Consider the following 11,861-nt stretch of genomic DNA (forward strand, 5'->3'; position numbering starts at 1 on the left):
TCAAGGTCATTTAGAGCGCGGGGACAGTCTTGCGTTAGAATGAAGGTCTGGATAAAAGTGTATCTGCTCTCCCCCTCGGGGTCTGTGCAGTAGGAAGATGTAGCATCCAACAGCGTGAATGCAGCTGTAATCTTTCTGGAAGGGGTGGGTCTCATCATGCATTCATGGCTTCTGTGGACCCCCCGCACCCCCCTTGCAGTTGTGATTTTTTTTACCTTATTTTTATTTTTAGGGCAGTAAACTGCAAAATGGAATAAGGTGTTATCTCAAAGATAAACAGCCTTTCCTTAAGCACGTTGGCCTCTGACGCGCGTCTGTTGCTTCACCGTGGAAAAGTGGGCGAACGATGCTAATCACGCGTGCTCAGTGGCCTTTTTTGTGTCTGTCGCTTCACATGATAACTGGTTTCCCATTGGGTGTGGTGGTTTTCAGTCCAGCCAGTCTATTTAAGTTTCGTGTGACTGTTGCTTTTCTTCCGCACGCTTGGAATAAAGAACTGTGATTTTCTGGTTCTTTTGTTTGCCTCATCGAATCGTTTCTCTTGTTCATCTGCACGCTGAGCATTCTGAGACCTCCCCGCAGCCGTCTTCTCCTGCCTTCCTCGGGCTTTTGCTTTCTTCTGATCAAGCTCCCTCTTGAGCTAAGACCCCGGAAGGCGCGACTGTGGCTGCTCCGGTCCTGCTCCTCCGCCCACCGTCACCTCCAGCCAGTCCGCCTTCCCTTCCCTCCTGTTCCCGCAGCCTGGCCTTGCCCCAGCTCGCTCCTCCCTCAGGTGCTTGTGCAGAAGATCATCTGGACCCTTGGATTTTAGGTGTGTCCAGTTTAATGTTGCTTTAATAACTCAAGCAGTTCCTCTGTATTGCAGAGAAGGAGCACAGTAAGCGTTTAGTAGTAATTTGGAAGCACTGTCGTATCCCATTGATCCTAAGAAGCCGTCAGTCATAAGAGGCGCCATTCTTTTACGTACCGCTGAGGGGAAAGGCCGTGCTGCCCATTAGTTGAGGGAACAATTCTTTCTTATTGTACAAGATGCTTCTTTTTAACTGCACAGAACAAATATTTCTTCAATTTTTTTTTTGGTGGGGGAGGTAGTCAGGTTTATTTACTTCTTTATGTTTTAAATGGCGGTCCTGGGGATTGAACCCAGGACTCATGCATGCTAGGCGTGCACTCTACCACTAAGCTGTACCCCCACCTCCAAATTTCTAAATGGTTTCTGTCCATTCACGCTACCAGGAATGATGATCAAGTTCACCCCCAGGCCGGCCGTGACTGCTCCCCTGATGTCACTTGTCCAGCAGAGACAAGAAGAATTTTAAAAATTGTGACTTCAGAGATGTACACTTTTTTTTCACATTTTAACAACTTAGAATCACAGAAATATGGTAAAATAGTTTCTTTTTCCAGTAGTAGTACTGCTGAAGAAAATATTGTGTATTGACCTGTGATGGTTGCTTTGCAGCTAAAGGCAAACATGGTTCCTGTCTTAGTGAAGCTTAGTTGGGGAAATAGACTTTTAAAATGCACTAACAATCAAACAGTTAGAAATTCTAACTCCTTATTTTAGAGGTAGGGAGTGACCAGAGGACACTTCTGTGAGAAGGCAGTGCTTAAGCTTAAAACGTAAAGGGTAAGAGACAAGCATGAAGTTAACAAAGGGAAGTGTGTTCCTAGCTGAGAGGAGCGGAATGTGTGGGTGTAAAAACCCCGAGAAGGGAAAGAACCTGGTACGTTCCAGAAATGCAGAGAAGGACCATGTAGTTGAGCAGAAAGTTCTGCCCATTGCTGGTTCTCTGAATTTAAACTGAATACGTCCCAGTTTGGATTTGGAAAAATGTCTTGCTGGGTATGGTGGCAAACTTACAGTTATTAAGGCACTTTTAATCTTCTTATTAAATACCTTTTGATGACTGGAATTACTTTTCAAGTCACATCTTTTCTTTGAAATCAGTAGTCCATAAAAATATTCGATGTTGGTAAGCTTCTATGCATCTAATTATACGTAGCCGACCCTCATTATGTGCGGGTTCCGTGTCTGTGACGTCGCCTGCCGGCTAGCCTGTACTTGTAACTCCCAAATCAGTGCCCGTGGTCCCTTCCCAGTCATTCCCTGGCAGGTGCAGAGGGGCACAAAATTTCTAGCTGAGTCCAAACAAGGTGACACTCTGCCTTCTTGTTTCAACTCATACTGTCCGCAAGCATACTTTCATGGTCTATATGTCGTCAAGCTTTTCGCAGTTTTTGCTTTTTGTCAGTGATGTTGCTATTTGAAGCGACACCCAGCATGACACTGGCTGGTGTCCCTAAGGCCGAGAAGGCTGCGATGTGCCTTATGGAGACGACAGACCAGCTCCGCGCAGGCACGATCACTGGGCTGTGCGCTCACTGTTAATGAATCAACTATCTATTAAGTGAGGTGTCTTTAAATAGAAAGTTTAAAGTCTGCATTGGTCTACTGACAAAAATATTGTGACCAGAGCCTCATAGGAACCTAACCTCGTATTTCCTCTGGGAGCCGCGATTCAGTTTCTACTAATTCAGTGTTCACAGCACCTTGACAACATAATCCCCACAGACAACACGAATCCATGGTACGTGTACATGTGAATACATGGTTAACATGTGACTGTGTAGCTAACCACCCCAAAGTTCAGTGGGTTAAACAGCAACCGTTGACTCGCTCACAGTCCTGGGGCTTGGCACTTGGGGTTGGCTCAGCCGTGGAGTTCTTTTGCCGGGTTTGGCGGGGCTTGGTTGTACATTTGCAGTCAGCTGGTGATCAGTGGCCTCACTCATACGTCTGACAGTTTGACTGGAGCTCTGAGCCGGGCACTTCTCACCAGCCAGCAGGCTAGCCTGGGCTCACTGACACCGGGGTGGTTGCAAGTTTCCCAAGAGCAGCAGTGGGGCAAGCTCCAGTACGCAGGTAGTCTTCAGTCCTCTGCTTTTTTTATTTTATTTTTTAATGGAGGGCTGGGGATTGAATCCAGGATCTCACGCGTGCTAAGCACGTGCTCTGCCACTGAGTTCTACCCTCCCCCTCAGTCCTCTGCTTATGTCATATTTGCCAAAGCAAGTCACATGACCTCCCACATCAAGTAGGCACCACCTCTTGCCAAGATCTGCAGTAGCCAATCAAAAGGGCATAGATGCAGGGAGGGGAAAAAAAATCCTTTTTTTTTTAATGCTCTGACTCATTTATTAAGCATTTTGCTGAATTCTTCACCTACTTTTTCTTACTGTTACTCAAAAGCCAAAGAGGTAGCACTTAACTAGCTGTTAATGCAAATTGTCATGAAAGGAAATTGAAGTTCAGAGAGATGAAGCAACTGCCTAGCCAGCAAGGGGCAAAGGCAGATAGCACGTGTCTGCGTGATGGCAAAGTCTTTCTTCTTTCTCTGCTGTTTTGCCGTCTGTAGACAAATGACTGATCTGCCTAGTTTGTCTAGTTCTGGGGAGGGAAGAACAGCAGTAAGTTTAGTCTCATCAGTGCAGGAGGGAACAACCACCGTTGTCTGGGAAAAAGAAAGCATGTCCTATGCGTAGTCTTACTGTTGTGGTCAGTTTCAGAAAATCACAGGAGTGGTGGTTTGTGAATGTCTGGTGCTGGATCATGAATATGATTTGCACGAAGGGCTTACATCCTGGGTATAGAGTCTTAGTTGTAATAGAATTTATTCTGAAAGACTTAAAGGAAGATGATTAAAATATTAGAGATATTGACATTGTCTGAAGAGATCTCCTTGTATTTATTTCTTAAAAAAAAAAAATCCACACTATTACCGTAGCTTGGCCCTATTATGTTATTGTAATCATAGCTGCACCGAGAAGGGTGATTAACGATAGCAATTTATTGTATCTGAGGGGGAGAGAAAATAGGAGATGTTGTCGTTATCATAAATCATATCATAAATAACCAAAAAGCAGCACTCACAGGGCTTGTGCAGTGTCAGCAGCTGGCCCTCTGCAGCACGTTCCCCCATGATGTAGTCATAGAAACCCCAAAGTCATATTGTTATCTTGGTCTTGCTGCAGTTATGTGATACAACGGTATTAACATATAGATTAGGCCATTTATAATGCTAGGTGTCATTTCAGGTTGGCTTGCTTATATAGCATTTTAGTTTTTTATTGTGCAGAATGTTTGTGAAACAGTGCTTTTTCGCAGGTCAGTGTGTATCTAGGTATTTAAAAAACATCATCCTCACTCTGCTGTTAATTTATCGTGTTATTGATCAGTTGTGCTGTGTGAATTGTCATTGCCTAATTGTCTTGTCTTTGCTAGTAATTTCATTTTTTTTTAAATAAATAAGTTTACTTAAAAAATACCTACCCCCTCTACATGTTGAGTTGTGTTTTAAGGGTCTGATTTCAGTCATCTTATAGACAGGACAGTATTAAACATATTTTATGAGGGGACGTAGATGGAATGCAAAAATGTTTTTGGCCTCATTTGGAACTAAGTGATAAAATGTTGAATGTTTCTTCTTTTTTTTAATTGAAGTATAGTCAGTTTACAGTGCTGTGTCAATTTCTGGTGAGCAGCATAATGTTTCAGTCATACATATACATACAGATACTCGTTTTCATGTTCTTTTTCATTGCAGGTTACAAGGTATCGAATACAGTTCCCTGTGCTAGACAGTAGGGCCTTGTTTATATGAAATAAGTTGTCTCTATTGCTGCTCTTCTGACTTTCCCAGGAGTCCAGTGTCTGCCTGTCCTTCTCCAGCTGTCCCAGACCCCTCCTCACAGCAGCATCCCACCTGCGCCTGACCCTCCTGGTGGTACCCTGTGTTCCAAGCCCTCTCCATCCTCAGCATTCCATCCGATTACTTCACTGAAGTTCCATTTACTCAGAGTCTCCTTACCTCAAAAAGGAGGGTAGAATCGTTCATTTGCTAGCTGTACAGTCTGAAAAATACTTTGGCAGCAGCATTTTAAAGATACTGCCCTTGTCCAAGACAGCAATCGAGTGGTCAGAATGCCAGGCACCGTGGCTTGTGGTCAGTGAGAACTTTAGGGGCGGAAGCAGCTCTGTCCTGCCCTGTAGATCATCCTGTGCATGTAGAAATGGCCCTAAGAAGAACAACCTTCGCTTCTTAGAAGCAGGAGTCGGATGTCAATACTGGATTTTGCAGATGAGAGAACTTAGGTCCAAGCAGGTACCAGGCTATGCTGGGCGGAACGGTGGCACTGGTCACAGATGCCAGGTGTCGTCTCCATCCAGTTTCCTCTAGTCGACGCTGTGATTTCTGTCGTCACGTCCCTGGAAGTGGCTATGGATGTACCTTGTACCGATCCCTGCCCAGCACCTGAACTGATGGCCATGGGATGTGGTTGATGCTTAAGGACAGGAGAGCGTGTCTTACTTGACTTCATGTTCCTGGGGTCTAACATGGGGCTTGCTGCAGCAGTATTCAGAAGGCACTCAATAGGTGAATGAACGAATGGATGAGTAAGGAGTGAATGAATGAAGGTACATAGTATTGAGTCACTTCAGGGAACTGGTTACAATAAATATACCGAATGTGGAAAAGTGTTTTTTGAAAAAAAAAAGTGCATTTTAAATGAATCCTTTCATATGTATTATAAAACATTAGTATGCACAAAGTAATAAGACAATACGCAAGTTTGTGTCATCATTGCTAGAAATTAATTTTGGCATGTATATTTCAAAAATATTACAGGAAATCTAGCTTTGAATACATTCAATTTTTGTTGAAATATATGCAGATAGCATTTAATTGTCCTCCTAAAGTTCAGAAGCACAAGTACATTTCTGCTTGAGGTCATGCCGCTGAATCTTAAAGTTGCGTGCACCTGTGCAGTGAATGAGGGAGAAAGCTGCCCCGCCTGTGCAGACCATTTCCTTTTTTCCCTCATGTCCATGAGTTCTTCAGACTGTGGTGTTTCTTTAAAGACATGTATTATTCTAGTTAGAAAGATACTTTATTCTAAGTCAATATTTATGGTAGCTTAGAACTAACCCCTAAAAATCCCTGTGGTGTGTTCAGACCTCAGTGCCTTGTCTCGGTTTTGTTGGAGAAGTGTTAAGCATGTTGTTCTCATTACTGCTGGAAAATGTTGGGAGTGTGGGTGATTTATGGGTGTCATTCATGAAGGAAAATTGGAACAGACTTTATAGTGTCTTCTCCACTCTTGTCCACATTCATGAAGTTTTTTTTAAAGAGGGACATTAACATGGATCCGTTTTATTTCTTACATGTAATTAAAAGAATCTGACAGCTGTTGTGCATTAATGCATGGAGGGAAATGTTCCTTTAATGAGTCTGGGCAAAGGCTGTTTATGGGCAGTTCTCCTACTCTTACCACTTGTCTGTAAGTTCAAAATTATTTCAAATTATAAGTATAACTTGACAATCAGGTGTGGACTTGAAATCACTGATGCTTTAAATGAAAAGATACCTTAGAGATACCCTCTGGTTCCCTCTTTTTCAATATACCTTGTGCTGAGATATTCTGCCCCCAGTGGAATATATTTTAAATTGTATTTCTAACTGTAGTGATAAATTTGTGCTGAATTACTCATATTATTTCCTGTTGTTTCCCTTTTTTGACAAATGAAAAGGTGTCACTGTATATGCATTTATATTATAGAATCCATTTGGCAGAATGAAGAGTTATTTTTTAACACATCAGGTTTCCCTTTAGACTGAGTTGTCATATTCACTTTTGAGTCAATTTATATGAAGAATAAGGTTATTGGTAGTGGACGTGAACCTTTACCAGTAACTTAACATTAAAAAAAATAGGGGTTCCTACACTGGTTTAGGAGGTTCTCCATATGTCTTTTTTCTTAGTGTCTTTTTTCCTCCCCTAGAAGTATAGGAGTTATTACGGTAGTCTTTGATGAATGACCGTGCTAGTAACCAGTTATAACAAATATCATAATTTTTAATAAATTCTCACACAAAGCATAATCAAAGTCTTATCACTGTTCACTTTAGCCAAATTTTAACACAGGCAGAAAAGAAAACACAGTTTCGTGAAGAATTCCTTATTATCCATAACTTTAGCAGCATGACTGTTAATTAACACTTCTACAGAAGTAGCCTATCTTATCAAAATATCTGTTATCCTTAAAAAGTCTCCCCTAAGCTCAAGACCGCTTTCACTGCAGGATGGAGTTATTAGGGCGGATGGCTGTGGGGATGTCCCCTTGACCCGCAGGTGCGAACTCTGGACTTGCACTGTTACATGGTTTTAGAGAGATTATAGTGAAGAGGGTTGTTTTTTAAATCTTCTCAAAAAGGATTGCAAGATCAGCATGTATCTCTGTTACTGATCAGGGTTATTATTTAGTAGTCTGGATGCTTATTAACTCTAATCAGCAACTAATCTTCACTGTCCACACAAGGTGAGTGATGCTGGAATGTGCCCATCCTCTGGCTTGAGGAACTGAATCACTAAGACGTTTGAAGCTGAAATTTCACAGTAGTTTTCCTTGAACTAGTTTTTTCCGCAATATGTGTTTGTCACGTGGATACAGAAGAGTCCTTTCCTCCAGTTTAAAAATATTGAAACAGTAGACGATGAGTTCTTAGTTCTCTAGAAATAAAAATATTCAAAATATTTCTCATGTCATAGCGTCGTCCTTTTGACTTTGGAGCTCAGCTTTTACTCTTTTGTCTATATTTGTGTTAAATTAGAAAGAGCTATGACTCCAAAAACTTTTTTTAAACTATTTTTTACACCTTTATGTAAGAACATATCAAGAGGTCAAGTATCTTGTAATATTAAACTTCTGTTAACCAAATGATAATGCTATTTATAGTGAAAGTGTTTCCACGGATGAGTATAGGAAAATGCTAGAAACCACTCTGAGGTGAGTTGCGCTCAGTGAACATACATTCACACAAGGAACACTCCATTGCCATTCACCTTCAGCTGTCACACTGAAATTAACCTGCAGGTGGGGGCTTGGGTGACGGAAAGGATAAACTGTTCAGTAGCCATCACATATTTATCTTATTCCAAACTCTTAGAACCTAGAATTAAAATAACTCACGTGGTGGAAACCTGGCAGTCGTTGTGCGTGAGTCTGTGTCTGAGCAGGCATGAGCTAGATCAGTCATAGTTTGAATTTTGTAATATTTTAAAAATAAAACATACTCACTCAAGTGGAAACCTTTAACACCAGGAGAACAGATTAATAAGCGTGGTACATTTTACAGCAGTGAAAATGAACGCACCACAGCTACCTGCACCGACAGAGGTGAATCTCAGAGCCACACACTGGGTGAAGAAGCTGAAGAACGTTGCAGAGCGATGCAGTCTACTCACAGTACAAACTCGAGTTCAGACACTAGCCAGCCACATACAAACGTGGTAAAACCATGAAGGAGACAAGGGGCGCGCAGACAGAAGAACAAAGACAGCAAGTTAACAGCAGGAACTTGAACTAAAACATGAAAATAAACGATAAAAATAAAAAGACAAAAACAGAACAGCCCCTCCTAGCTTGCAGAGACCCACTTTGAATCAGGCTTTATGTTAAATTTTTTTTTTTTTCACTTAAAAGTAAGCAACCACCATTGATTTTTAGATTATTTTTCCTAGGTAGTTGAGCTCCACATTACAGACGAGCCGATCTGTTCTCTAAAGGATCTGCAGGAAAGCAGTCCAGCCGGACTGACTGCCTCCAGTGCCGGTGCCTATGTGGTGATCATCTCTCCAGGTCCAATTTGATAGAACTGCACACCAGCACAGTGGCACTGTCTTAAACACACTGTGCAGAAACCCAGATGGTCGAGTTATTCTCGCTCTTAAACAGGCCTTCCATCTGGGGGACTGTCAGTGTCCTATTAGTTGTCCGCGGAGTTCCCTTCCTGGGGACCGCTTAAGTCAGAGCAACCCTTCTGTCCGCCAGCGTGTCTGCCCCTCACCCCGAGCTGGTCTGGATCCACACGAGCCTCCAGAGTTGGGAGGTAAAGGTTCACCTCCGCTGCTCCAGAGACCCATTCCGCCGCCTGAGCTCCCCTTCTCTCCCTGCGTGGGCATCGCTGGGATTTACAAACCCCTGCAGAAGATGGGGGGTCTTCTGAATTTAGAAGGATATCAGCAATAAGTATTCTGAAGTTCTGCATTCGATCACTTGGAAGACATCCTAAAGCTGGCTTCTTTCTGATTTTTTTCGTGTTTACCTGTTAGCAGTTAAGCAGATTTGAAGCCCCTCCTGTCATGCTGATAAAGACAGGGACAAAAAGAAGTATTCGGATTATCCAGACAGAGTCGGTCCAGGACAGGAGTCAGCAAGCTTTTTCTGTAAAGGGCCAGACAGTAAATATTCTAGACTTTCTATGTTGCTTGGCTAGCTGGGATCCAGTACAGCCCAAAAGCCGGGGTGGCCATTTCTACCTGCTAAGAAAAAGTGTCACGGGAGAGGGAACCTGGGATTGGAGACCAAGAAGAGATGGTCACCAAAGTGGCGGGAGCGCAGAGGTGTCTAGGCAAAGGGAGCTTCTTGGGCAAAGGCACGGAAGTGGGACGGGCTATGACTTGAGGAACCGCATGTTAAGTTCTTGTGGGGGGACAGGTAGAGTGCTCAGGACCCACGGGAAAGGTGAGGTTAATTACTGAGCTGGATGATGGAGCGCCTCTAGGCTGTGCTGGGGAAACTGGATTTGTGTATGTCAGAATAATGGCTTTCAACACGATTTAGCCTCGTAACAGAGGGCTTTTTGTGGAAGCTTAGCATGTGAAATAACCTTAGGGGTAACTATTGCATTTACCAGACACTGGGGGACCCCACCTCTACTGTGCAGCGCCTCAGAAGGGGTTCCACAAAAGCCGCAGGCTTTAAGGGCCGCCTTCTGCGACGGGTGCTCTGGGGACCAGTGGAGGGTGATGGAGAGCCACACACTCAGATTTGTGTTTCCAGACGATCACGTAAGGTGATGTGGAGGATGGTTCTGGAGCAGGTGGGACTGGAGGCAGGATCGTGTGTGCTATCTTGAAAGAAGAGATTGTAATCTGCACTCTGGCATTCTACCGTCTCCTTCAGCTCCCAGGATTTCTAATGAGGTCATCCTGTCAGCTTACTTGGAACTCCCATGGTTGACTCAGAAAGGAGACTGAGATTTTTTTCTGAACTTGGCAGAGCCCAACCCTAGGGTATTCCCTGACTGGACCCTGCACTGATGCTTTAAGGGGACTCTTTCTGAAGTGACGCTGCTCTGACTTGTCTGGTGCCCTATAGAAGGCTGCGCAGTGGCCCAGAGAAGAGGCGCTGAGGACCTGAACTAACAGTAGCAGTGGGGAAGGCACATTGGAGGGAACGTGGTAGAAAACTGCTCACAATTCGGTTAAGGAGAAAGAGAGGAAGGAGGAGCCCGGAGTGAGGGTTCTGACTCCGGCGCCTGGACGGATAATGGTCTTGTTCTCAAGAGACAGTAGCAATAACTGTGTCTCGAATTTGTCTTGTTCGCTGTGGTTTACAAAGTGCTTTCGTGTACATGACATCGTTCATCCCCCATTCTCCCCTTAGTGCTCCTGTGGAGTGACTTCCACTGGGCACCTTCATTCTCCTTGACCTTGTAAACACTGGACTTCATTCCTAGTCCCCCCCTTTAAAACTCTCACTCCCTTGATCTCGTGACATCTCCTGATCCCCATGTGTTTCTCCAGTTCCTCCTCTTGTCTGTGTGTAGGCAGCCGTTAGTGTGTACACCTCACTCCCCCATTGCTCCCTTGCTGATCCGGTCCATCATGGTGATTTCATTTATCTCAACAAAGACCTCTCTCTCCTCTCTCTCATACACACACCCACCAACCCTGTCCTCTTTTCTGACCTTCAGTGTATTTCCAGGGGTTGAGCTAATGAATAATCATCTTCCTCCTCTATTTCTTTATTCCCTCTTTATGTTAATGACTGCATTTCCCACTCCCCAGGGCTCAAAACCTTAAAACTGTGTTTGAATCCTTCCTCCACTCTTACACCTAATCATTCATCAGATTCTCTTCATTCTGTCTTCAAAATATCATCTACCTCTTACTAGTACTGCTGTTCTAGTTCAGACCCTTATTGTCACTTACCTACATCATTTCATCACCCCTAACCTGTCACCTCTCCATTAGTATCCATTTCCTCCCATCCATCATATGTGTTCCTGCCAGAATGAGTCTGCTAACATATACCCCAGTCATTTTTCTCCCTTGTCTAAAAATCTTTACAAGGTCTAAACCACCAGGAGAATAAAGATCATGTTCATTTTTCCGGAATCCAGAACCCCTAGTATGTGGGTGTAAGCTTGCTACATTTGCTTTCTACTATTTCCCACCCTGCAGCCTACTTTCCAGACAGATTATTCCCCGGTTCTTACACAGCTTGCTATGTGCACACCCCCATATCTGCATCATCTGTTCCTTCATCCTGGACTTTACCGTTCCCCACCTCCAAATAGCCAAAGTGGTACCCATTACTGAGCTTTGAGTAAAGGCTAAGAAAATGGTGGCAGAGGGCATGGCTTATTTCTCAAACATGAGGAAATAATCCTACAGGGAAATAAATGCATCTGCATCCAAAAAAAAAAAAGTGCTACATAATTGGTCAGGTCTTCCCCAGAGCTCTGCCATCGAGGCAGCCTGTGTCTCTCTTGGACCGCTCCAGCACGGGCTCTGCCTCATGGTACTAACCGCTCCCTGTGTGCCGTGCACACACCTGGTGTCTCCTGCCAAACTGTAAGCTCCTTTAGGTCATGATTTATTTCCGCCTTATTCCAGCAGCTCTTCCAGCCTTTATCATTGTGCGTCATGCCTGGTGGGTGCTTAGTCAACATGTGGAGAAAGAAAGAATCAGATCCCACGGCATCTCAGTCAAGTAGGCCAGGCAAGTAACA

The 11,861-nt window shown here is 43.8% G+C and overlaps 1 protein-coding gene across 3 annotated transcripts in view; it reads left to right on the forward strand.

The window, feature by feature from the left end:
• Positions 1–11,861, forward strand: part of TAF3 (TATA-box binding protein associated factor 3) — a 126,302-nt gene that overhangs the window by 78,446 nt on the left and 35,995 nt on the right. The window lies entirely within an intron of this gene.

Source organism: Camelus dromedarius, chromosome 26, assembly GCF_036321535.1.
Source record: "Camelus dromedarius isolate mCamDro1 chromosome 26, mCamDro1.pat, whole genome shotgun sequence".
Taxonomy (NCBI): domain Eukaryota; kingdom Metazoa; phylum Chordata; class Mammalia; order Artiodactyla; family Camelidae; genus Camelus; species Camelus dromedarius.